The sequence below is a fragment of the Lucilia sericata genome, unplaced genomic scaffold, assembly GCF_015586225.1.
Source record: "Lucilia sericata isolate MDLA Ls3-8-SP2 unplaced genomic scaffold, ASM1558622v1 Contig000003F_arrow, whole genome shotgun sequence".
Taxonomy (NCBI): Eukaryota; Metazoa; Arthropoda; class Insecta; order Diptera; family Calliphoridae; genus Lucilia; species Lucilia sericata.
Window position 1 is genome coordinate 1342965 of NW_023994044.1, and position 12208 is coordinate 1355172.

Genomic DNA, 12208 nt, shown 5'->3' on the forward strand with positions numbered 1-12208 from the left:
AGTTAGTTAGTTAGTTAGTTAGTTAGTTAGTTAGTTAGTTAGTTAGTTAGTTAGTTAGTTAGTTAGTTAGTTAGTTAGTTAGTTAGTTAGTTAGTTAGTTAGTTAGTTAGTTAGTTAGTTAGTTAGTTAGTTAGTTAGTTAGTTAGTTAGTTAGTTAGTCAGTTAGTTAGTTAGTTAGATAGATAGATAGTTATACATCAAATTCGAAGAAATACACCTAGTCCTTTATCGGAGTTGTTGTACGCTCATTGGGCACTGGTTAGCCTCAGGTGGAAATTGAATACACCACCCCGATCTACCATACTAAAATCATAGATATACATATATATATCTTAACTCTAGAATCTGGAGCTCTACATAGAGTCTAGATCTATGTATATCACTTTCTGAAGGTGACTTAGTATGGGGAATAGGGTGAAATGAGGCCCGATTGTTCCGAAAATCAGCAGTATCATTACGACCTATATAAAACTAAGATTTTTGGAGAAATACAATAACATTTAATATATTTATGAGCTCAAAAGCCCTATTCGGGGGGTACGGTTATATGGGGGCTAGGCGAAATAATGGACCGGTTTTAACCATAAGCTTCGTCTTTGGGTCAAAAGAAGAGCATGTTCCAAATTTCATTAAATTATCTTTAAAATTGCGACCTGTAGCGTGCGCACAAGGATAACATGGACACACAGATGGACAGCAGCGTAAAGACAGACGGACATAGCTAAATCGATTCAGAAAGTGATTCTGAGCCGATTGGTATACTTTAAGATGGATATAGGAACAAAATTTGTTGGTGTTACAGACATCAGCACAAACATATAATACACTCCCCTCTATTGTGGTGTAGGGTATAATCAATGATTAAAAGACAAATTGCATCTCCCTTAAAAATTTGTATCCGATTTTTTTTCGTATGAATAAATGTTTTCATTACAACTTCAAATACTAAAAGATGAATATTTCAAAAAAAAACTTCAATAATCTTACATACTACATACGGACCACTATTCTGTGGCATGAATACAATGTTAGAAAAAGAAACTAAAACAATTGATGAAAACTATTTTACATTTCTATTTTATTATATCTGTAAGTACTCGTGAGTATTTCCATTTATTTGTTTTAACTCTCTATATCAATTTCAGTTATTTCCTTTAGTTTCAGTTGAATTTTTGCTTTTTGTTGGATTATTTTTCGGTATTTGTTTCATTTATAAAATTGGAAATAGTTTAGTAGAAACATGGATCAATGATGCATTTGTTGGTTCGTTTGGAATGAAGGGAGATTATCAAACAAATTGCTTCATTTATTTATTTCACTCGCTCATTCTTTCAAAATCATTCATTGTATGTCACACAACTGTTTACAATACGATTTTTATGTTTGTGAATTTGTGTCTTTTATTTTTGTAAATTGCTGTATTTGTATTGCAGCAACAATAACATTAATGTTGCTGCTACTCTGCTGCCACCTCGTTTGTTTCCAATAAATTGTGAGAAATTCTTTTTATTTTTCTATATTTTTATTTTTCACCCAAAAAAGTTATTTGGCGCTTGTAACGATGGCTCGCTGGTTGGTTTTTCCGAAAGCTCTAGGTATGTATGTATGAATATGACGTTGTAGGTGGCTTTAGTTCATGGATATTATTATTATGGATCCACATGTAAAAATATTTATGTTGCATAAATGTAAAATGCTTAAAGCTACTGGAAAAATCCTCATGCAATATTAAAGTCATGTAGATATATTCGCAATTGCTTTTTGGTTTTTGGAACTTATTCAAATATTGATTGTTAAATAAAACCGGAAATGAATTGGCAGAACACAACTAAAAGGAGAAAGTTCAAAAAAGAAATATATAGAAAATTGGAATTAAAATAGACGATTACAATATAAATTACATACCCATGATAAAATACAAAAAAAAAAAAAACTCAATCGGGCAAATATCTTTATTCAATACTTGAACAAATTGAAATTTGATTAAAATGATTGCAAAAGTAAATAATAATACTTTGAATACGAATGATTTGAAAACTCTCCAAGTTTTTCTGTTTAAAAGAAGGTTTTTTTTCTCATGGAAACTTTTTTAAAAATATATATATTTTTTAAATTTTGTACAAATAACAGCTATGTTTTTGTCATATTTCCTTTTTAGTTGTTGTTTATTTGTAGAAATTCCCTAAATATTAAGTCTAGACTTTTGTACAGCAGCAGCAGTTTTTGTGGTTGATTTTCATATATAAAATATGCTAAACGGATGCAGAAACATTATAATTCCCATTATGTAATTTTACTATTTGTTTAATGTTGTTGTTGTTGCTTTATGTTGTACGTTAGTCTTGTTAAATTAAGGAAACCCCCAAAAGAATAAACACATCTCACACAAATGAACCTAAAAGCAGGAAAAACCGAGAAAGTAAGAGAAAAAAAACTTAAAAAATATGTGCAACAAAGCGTTAAATTAAATTGCATTTTCCGGACACTAAGGGTGTTCGTTGCTCATAAATTACACATAATGTGCATCACACAAAAATACACACTCTGCTTTCGTGCTACTCAACAAAAAGGATTAAAGCTTTCCTTGAACTTTTTTATTTTTTTTTTTGCAACAAAAACTCGGAAAAAAAGTAAACAAAAAAACATAAGAGAAGGAATTATATTTTTAATTGAGTTGAAATATTTAAATTAAAATACAATTTGTTGCTAAAGTAGACATGCCCTCATCGTTGAGATCCTTGGGAATGCAAAATTAACGCTATTAAGCAAAAGTTATTAAAATGTTTAGTTTAAATGAGGTGTATATAGAAATTAAAGACTAAATTTTATAGTAATGCAGGTTTTTAAATAATTAATTTAAATTTTATGATTTGATGTTGTAGTAGAGTAATTAAATCTTTATAAAATATTTATCATAACAAATAAAAGTGAATTTAGCTGGTGTATTCACCCATAAAACTGCGTTCAATATTCAATTCTCATTTTAAGATAAAGCAGTGTCATGGGGCCGTGCCACCTTAATATATATGTATTTCAGCTATTATTGATGAAAAACTACTTTCTGAAAAAGCTTTATATAAGGGATTGAGGCAAAAATGATTCTGAGTGGACTGGTATACTTTAAGGTGGGTGTAGGACCTATGTATGTATGTATGTATATACACTTTATATATATATATTTTGGTGCGTTACAGACATCAATGTTAACCCGACAAGAAAGACAAAAATTTCTAAGTATACTATACCTTGCTTCCTGGGCAAGAAGATACCGGTGACAGACAAAGTTAAGTACTTAGGTGTAATTCTCGAATGGAAATTAAAATGGAGACACCACATAGAGGATAGAATCAACAAGGCACATCGGTGCTGGGCGATATGTAGGAAAACTATAGGTATGAAATGGGGTCTTAGTCCTACGATGACAAATTGGCTTTACAAAAGTGTAATTAGACCAATTCTAGCTTATACTTCAATAATCAGGTGGACTGCTTTGGACAAAAAGTGTAATATCAAACTACTACAGGGAGTTCAGCGTACATGCTGCTTGGGTATAAGTGGTGACATGTGTACTACTTCAACCAAAGCTCTGGAAATGTTGCTAGATATTCCACCCATTGAAACATATTTAAGATATGAGGCGGCGCTTACAGCCGAACCTCTCCATACCTTAGGCGAACTGGCCAAAAGCGGTTATAGGACGTGTCTGTTCGCATACCAGATACAGAATATGTCGGAAACTTTGAAACGCTGATCTTAGATAGAATGTCTTAGTCAAGCAGAACATTAGAGCAAATACCAGTAGGAATCCGGTGTTATACGGATGGCTCTAAATTGGGGTATAAAGTGGGCCTGGGGTTCTATATTGAAGACCCAGAAACAGAAATATGCCACCATTTTCCAAATCATAACACAAACTTCCAGGCAGAAGTCCGAGCAATAACGGAATGTGTAAATTGGATTAGAATAAATATGGCGCCCACGGCCCTTAATCAGGTGACAGAATTAAATCAAGACCGTGTTGGATTGTAAGAAAGCTTTAACTGAATACTCTCCCAGAGCTAAGGTTCACAATATATGGGTACCAGGATATTCGGGAGTAGTCGGCAACGAAAGGGCGAATGTAATAGCTTTAAAGGGAAGGGAGCCTGAGGTAGTTAACCTGACGAACGCAAAACCATTCGACGCAACAAAAGCTGAATTAAAAATATGGGTGAGAGAATCCCATAATGCCTCTTGGAATAATGAAATGGTAGGTAGAACCAAAAAGATCCTAATGAGAACAAGACGAGAAATCTCCTCATAATGAGCAAGTCTGAAGTTAGTATGATGGTAAGTTTATTTTATAAACGATTTTTAAATCAAATTTCGTATGGAACGATTTTTAAATCAAATTTCGTATGGAAATTTTGACTTATAAACCTTTTATAAAATAAAATGTTGTTTATGAATAAGGGGGTAAATGTCTTAATATTAAATACACAAAATATGCGATATATGTATGTATTTCTTTTGATAAAATTTAAATTTTTTTTCTGCCAAAGAAACGAAAGAATGAAAATGATGAATACTTTCCCAAGCAATCCACTTAAAACAACGAACGAAGGAATATTCCTTTGAAATAAAACAAGAACAGCAGCAGCAACAATGACAACATTGTAAATCATGAAGAGTAAGTAACTTTTTGAATTTATTTTTTATTTTTATTTTCTGGTTGTTGATTTTATTTATTTGTTACACGTGCTGCATTCAGATTATTATATGTTGTTTATCATTAACTTTTTTTCCACTTTTACATTTTGCTTTTACTCTTGTCTCGTTTCTTTAAATTTTGTTTTCCTTTTAAACTTTATTTCACTTCGTTTTTTATATAATTTTTACTACAAATTACATATATATGTATGTATGCTTATCCACACGAACATGGTATATAGTAGGAAAAAATAGCAATAATAGTGTTGTAAAATTAAGTAGAACATTTTGCAACGATTTCGTGCGAATACTTTGATGCAACAATAAACGGGGCGAGAAACCAAAAATGTTTATGCTGTCCGGTTCCCTGAGATTGGTATTATTTTAAAGTACTTTGGAAATGTTATTGGAATTTCCTTGTTAACAAAATTTATATTGATTTTTTATATTGGGGTTTTGATTAAAATGTTTATTGTAAAATACTGTAGCGGTGGGTATTATGTGTTTGCTCTGATGCTTGTAACATCCAAAAATAGTGATCATACGCTCAGAAAAGAATGACAAGCAATTCAGAATAATTTTATGATAATAATTCTATATAATTCTAAAAGGATGACATTTATTACCATTCAGAAGTAGCACCTTCTTTTTGTTGGGAAGCTAAGTCCTTCCATCTGTGTGTCCATGTAAACTTCGTACGCATGCTACAGGTCGTAATTTTCATGATAATTTGTTTATGCATAATGCCGTAACCACTATGATGGTGTAGGGCATAAAAACCAACTAACACTATTTCTGTAAATTTATGTAGATTTAGGCTCTCTTAGTAATTTTTTTAAACCATTGAATATTTATTGATGACTTAACTAAGTGTAGTGAGGGTCAGTGTATATATGTACATATATTTCGACCTTCATTCAAAATGAAGTTTTAGTTTCTAAAATGTTAACATTGTTGTTAATGTTATATAAATCATAATACAACTCGGAAAATACAAGGTGGCGCAAAAATAATCCTCCTATCAGAAAATGCTGTAAATTTTGCGGTTGGCGCCTAATGTCAGTTCTGTTTTGACATTTGTGTAGTAAACACATGCGAAATACACATTAATAAACAATGTTACGCTACACTGCTCCAGAACGCGGAATATTGCTGACTATTTATTTGACCAATAATCGGTCGGTGACTTTGGCACAATGTGAATGAGTGATGGGCCCCATTTCCATTTTAGCGGGTACGTAAATAAGCAAAATTTATGCTTCTGGGGCACTGAAAATCCTCGTTGAACCCACGAAGAGCCATTACACCCGTTCAAAGCCACTGTATGGTGTGCTGTTTTCGCTGGAGGAGTCATCGGACCTTTTTTCTTCGAAGAAGTCACGGGCCAAACGGTTAATGTGAATGGTGAGCGCTACAGAGCAATGTTCAACGAGTTCTTTTTGCCGAAACTTGATGAATTGGGATTGGAAAACATGTGGTCCCAACAGAACGGTGCAACGGCACACACTGCACGTGCCACAACCGATATGCCGAAGGATGCATTTCCCGGGCGCCTAATCTCCCGTTTTGGCGATTTGCACTGGCCAGCAAGATCGCCTGATTTAACCGCTCCAGACTTCTTTTTGTGGGGCTTTTTGAAGTCGCGGGTTTATGTCAACAAGCCTCAGATTATAGGTCACCTTTAAACCCCTATACATATGTATATGCTGGGTACTTGACCAAAATAACGTTACGACCCAAAGGAGGTGATCAGAAATGTTACTTATTGAAAATGGATCAGATGATCTGCCGTCCGAAAACAAGCAGTAATTCGGAAAAAATATTTCCTGATAAAAATTAGCTAAAAACAGGTTACATCGATAACAATTCTCGATTCGGTAGTTATCTTTCCATTATTCAGTAAAAGTTTCTGCAAATTTATCGATTCCCAAACACAATCATCACTAAAAACTCTTAAATATATACAGTTTTGTTTCTGCAAGACATGGTCACAGTTCTCTTTAATTAAATATTGATCATTCCATATGTTTACGACAGTGCACACAGGACAAGTTATTATAGATTTTTCGACAAACCCGTATTTTATTTTACAAAATATTGGCTAATATATAGGCAAAAAACAGTTTTGATTATTACAAGGTGAATTATTTATAGGTGAACATAATGCTATTAGATCAAGGATATTAGAGAACAAGAAAAAAGGACGCCTAGGATGCTATCGGGTTATATACATATATTTGAAAATATGTATCAATACTTTTTAAAGTTCTGGTCCGATCTGAATCAAATATTGGAAAAGTATAGTGTTGATTATATAGATTCTAGAAAATCACGAATTATACCACAGAAATTGTATATTTAGTTAAAAAAACGAAATTGTAATTCTCAACTTAACAAAACTGAGTAATTCCTGCCCCTGTGTGCACTGTAAAAATATCTGAATGTATGAGTAAATATTTCCAGCCTTTATATAGTTTTGTAGCTTCTTTTATCCCAGAATTTCGTATCTTTTTGCTTATGACTCAGTACAAAAACAGCACTTCATTTGTCAGTTTCCCATACAAATTCTTCTTGTTGATTAATGCACATAATACACACATACATATGTACATTTATGTTTGTGCATTTTAAATTTGGATAAAAATGAAAAATATTTACTTAATTTTTGAACATAACTCTGTATTTTCATATATACACATTTTTATGTCCTACAACACTCTTAAAAGAAGCTGTTAATTATTTGACACTTACCGGGCTTAAGAAGGAAACTTTTAAAGTACATTTTGTTGTTGTTCAAGATGAAAATGAGGATATATGAGGAAATATGTAAAAGTCAAATTGTTATTAAAATAATTGTGATTTAAGGATTTTCTTTAGTTTATATTGCAAAATCTACAATTTGTCTTTACTTTTTATAAATTTCTTGCAATCTAAGTAATAAATCTTAAATTTTTTTAAGTGTGGAATCGGATCGACTTGAACTAATTTTCAAATTATTTGTTTTTGTAAAGTTCTTATTTCATTCTTCATTTTCTCTATATAAAACTTTTGTCATTCATTGATGCCATTGTTTGTTTATTTCCTTCTCTATATACATACATATACTTCCAAAACAAATTCTTGAAAACAAAAATTTCTTTCACATCGACTTATTTTATTTTTTGCAATGTTTTTTTTTTAAGTTTATTCTTTTTATTGGTTTTTATTGTCTACAAGACTTGGGTTCCTTAAGTTTTTTGTTTCCCTTTACTTTATTTTTCTATAAAAACTAACATTCGCCATTATAATATTTTTGTCTGTCCTGTCCAAAATAGTCACCTCATAAATTAAACGTACAAACAATGGCACGTTTACAGTTAAGGAAGCTATTTTGGGGTCGTTTAAAAGTGATATATTATTTGTTAAAACAAATTTTATGTGAGTTTTTTTCACATTACCAAATATGTACTTTTCCCTTCTGAATTTAAACTGAAATTAATCTCGTATTCATAAAGTATTAATAAAGTTATTGATGGTTTATTTTAGGAATTACCACAGGCCTAACCCACATGTGGGTTATAGTTTGAACGTTTACAATAAACATTTTCGAGTTCTTGAAAACTTCGAATTTGGTACTTATGCCAGTTTTGTTGGAAATGAACGATATGTTAATGTTTGTTTAATTTTGTGTGTAACTATATGTTGGCAGCACAAATATATTTGTACATAATACGTATGATTTCTTTGTCTAACTCATATAAAAGTTGAATTCTTAATTTTTATTGTTCGCTGTCCGCTTTTATTCTTTTATCGCTTCCTCGTGCAAGTTTTTATTTAATTCTTATTGTTACTCTCATCTCAATTTCCTTATTTTTTTATAATTGTTGTTGTTGTATTTTGTTTCTTCAATTACTTGCCTCCAGAGCCATTCTTGAGTGTGGATAAATTAAATACTAATTTATATTTGTTCAATAATTTTTATGCCATTATTTGTAATTTCTCCAGTGATTGCTGTATGTACTATTTATTCATTCAATAAATAGTACAGACAATTGTTCATTCATTTTTCCACTTATTAAGGGTGTGGCGCAAGTTTTTTTGTTTTAGAATTACTGGAGTATTAATGTGATTTTATTTATTTGTTTTAAATTTAATTGCATTGTCATTATCTATTCAAGTTAGTGAATAATAAAGCTTTCTTGGTTTCCATATTTAGATAATTCAGCTTGTAATAGTTTTTTTTACGAATATTGTTTAAGTAGAATCCCATTTGTTGAAAACTTTGTCTTTAGGTCCTATTAGGATTTCAGTATTCTAACATGGGTCTTCGATCAATATTTCAATGTACATATAACAAATGAAGCCCTATTTTGACTTCAGATAATGTTTCTCATTAAACGAATGTTAAAAAAAAAAATATTCAAAAATTTAAAACCTGTCCTTAAAATTAAAAAAAGCATATATTTTAAACTCTTCCAGATTCATATTGCAGCAAAAAGTTTTTTTCGTACTACTACTTCCTTTTATTTAAATTATTTTAATAATTTTTCTTCTTTTAATACTTACATTTTATATTTGCACTCATTTCCTCTAGAGATACTTACTAAAAAGAAACAAAAAAACAAACGGGAAAAGGAAAAACATTTAATAAGTGCTGACATCAATCGAAATTGTTTTAAATTTGCATCATCAATTTGCAAAATAAAAAATAAGAATAAGTATTTCAAAACTACAAAATCTACAAAAAATATAGTGATTTAATATTTATTCATTCTTATTATAGACAACAGTAAGCATCTGATGGCTGGTTGGCATTTTTCCTGTTTCTGTTTAGCAGCAACTTAAGAAGCGCACTCTATTCCCGAAGAATATAAATGTGTCTTAAGTGTTATAAGCATAAACTAGTAAAGGATTACAAACTACTTACATGAAAAAGTGTTTTCTTTAAAGATCTTCGAATTTAGTTAATGTAAATCTAAGTTTAAAACAATAAACAAAACTTTGAAACGCTGATCCTAGATAGAATGGGTAGGTCAAGCAGAAAATTAGAGCAAATACCAGTAGGAATCCGTTGCTACACGGACCTGGGGTTATATATTGAAGACCCAGAAACAGAAATATACCACTGTTTACCTAAACATAACACAAGCTTCCAGCAGAAGTCCGAGCAATAACGGAATGTGTAAATTGGATTAGAATAAATATGGCGCCCACAGGGCTTAATATATTTACCGACAGCCTGAAGGTAATTAGGGCGATATCAGGTGATAGAATTAAATCTACGACCGTATTGGATTGTAAGAAAGCTTTAACTGAATATTCTCCCAGAGATAAGGCTTACATGATATGGGTACCAGGCAGTGATGCCAGGAGATTTTTTTCAGAAATCCCTACGCTTATGAGAAAAAATCCCTTTTTTCCCTACACCCACTTTTTATTTTCCCTACATTTTTCCCTACACTACTTTTTTCCATTTTTTTCAAAGTTTATCTTAAAAAAATACAAAAATAACATCAAAAACTAAAATATTAGCTACGTTTTATAATATACATATGTATATGTATGTATTTTTTTTTAATTTTTAGGAATGAAATTTCTAGAATTTAAATTTTAATTTTTTTTTCTTTCAATTTTACATCATACAAATCTTCCAACCCTGACTCTTCAGTTAAGATTAAAAAAAACAATTGAAAGATTTATGGCAGTATATCGAATCGTGATAAAAATTTATTTTATGTGCCTCCAACAAAAAATTTTCATAAAATAATTATGTATTTTAAATAAGGTTTACTTTTGCGTTTACTTTTTGCGGTTTACTTTTATAAATTTTCAGAACATTAAATTCATTTTTTCAATCCTGAGTTACTGCATTAAGCCCCCGACTACTCTATCTATAAGGAGTCAGAATATATCGCCCTACAGGATTGGCATAATCCAAAAAGTCGTTTCAAGAAAAATGGATATGAATATTTAATGACATTTAACTATTTTTTTAATAACTTTTAAACAAATCAAGGGGTTTTAAAAATCCAGATTCAGATAGTTGAGGTTAATATGTTTCTCATCTAAATTGAAATTAAATTTTTAGTTGTCTAATATTCACAAAAACGTGGGTTTTAGTTTTTACGTTTACAAAAAATCGATTTCACATCGAAAATAATAGACATATTTGGAATTTCATAAATCTATATGAAAGATTTTAGTATGTCGCATGTTTTGAAGACCTTAGTTCAAGAAAGCCGAATTTTGGATTATGCCAGTCTTGTAGCGATATGTAGGTACATATATTGTAGAAATTACAAGCGGAATTTTTACTAACGATACACTTAAAACTGATTTCATTTTTAATTTAAAAGTTTAATACATGAAAGAGTATATTTTTAGTTGTTAAAAACTATGAAATTGAAAAATCCCTACAATTTGACAATAGTAAGAAATCTTTCCCTTTTTCCCTACACGTGAAATTTTTGAAAAAAATCCCTACAAAAAGGGAAAAATCCCTACACTTGGCATCACTGGTACCAGGCCACTCGGGAATAGTCGGCAACGAAAGGGCGAATGTAATAGCTTTAAAGGGAAGGGAGCTCGAGTAGTTAACCCGACAATGCGAAACCATTCGACGCAACAAAAGCTGAACTAAAAATACGGGTGAGATAATCCCATAAGGCCACTTGGAATAATGAATCAGTAGGTAGAACCACAAAGACCCTGATGAGAGCAAGACGAGAAATCTCCTCAAAATGAGCAAGTTCGAGGTTAGTATGATGGTACGTATTCTGAGAGGACACCACTATTACGAGCACATCTATACAAAATTGGAAGTGAGGATTCAGACGAACACTTTCTTTGCCACTGTCAGGCATTCGTCGAAGTTTGATCGAAGCATCTTGGAAGTTATATTATTCCGGAACTAACATTCCTGACTAACACTGATTCTAAATTTCTTGGAAATTACGTTCAGGAAACTGAGTTTCTGAACATTGAAAAATAATACATTCAGTAATTTTTTTATGAAAAGGAGCGCACAATAGGCACGAAAGTGGCCGAGGTGTATTTCTTCGGATTTGATGTAGTATGCATCCTCCTATCAACCTAACCTAACCTAAAACAAGTAACTAACAAAAGTCGCATATAATTGACGATATTACACTATACTCCAGTTTGGAGGACCTACACATTTCAGCCCAAAAGTATAAATGCACTCTTCACTATGTGTAGAGTTACAGAAAAACATAGAGTAATTTAAATTCTTCTTGAAATATAAAAGTAATACTAAGAATTACTTTTGCGTTTCCATTAATATACGAAAATGTATACATTTTTATGTACATCCCGTGGACCATTTTTTATAGGAATACCCCTCAAATAATGCGTATTAATGTATTAAATAAAGTACAAAACAAAAGATTGGATGAACCTAAGTTCCCTACAAACGATTGAACATTTTAATTATAGTACAATATGTTCAAAAAAATCTCTACAGTCAAATAAGCATAATACAAATATGACTGTCCCCAAAAACGGGGATATATTGATTTAG

The 12208-nt window shown here is 31.1% G+C and overlaps 1 protein-coding gene across 1 annotated transcript in view; it reads right to left on the bottom strand.

Moving 5' to 3' along the window:
* Positions 1-12208, bottom strand: part of LOC119599654 — a 241416-nt gene that overhangs the window by 25479 nt on the left and 203729 nt on the right. Inside the window, exon 5 of the mRNA XM_037949528.1 lies at positions 9235-9271. The gene's annotated coding sequence lies outside the window, so the exon portion shown is untranslated. The remainder of the gene's footprint in view (positions 1-9234; positions 9272-12208) is intronic.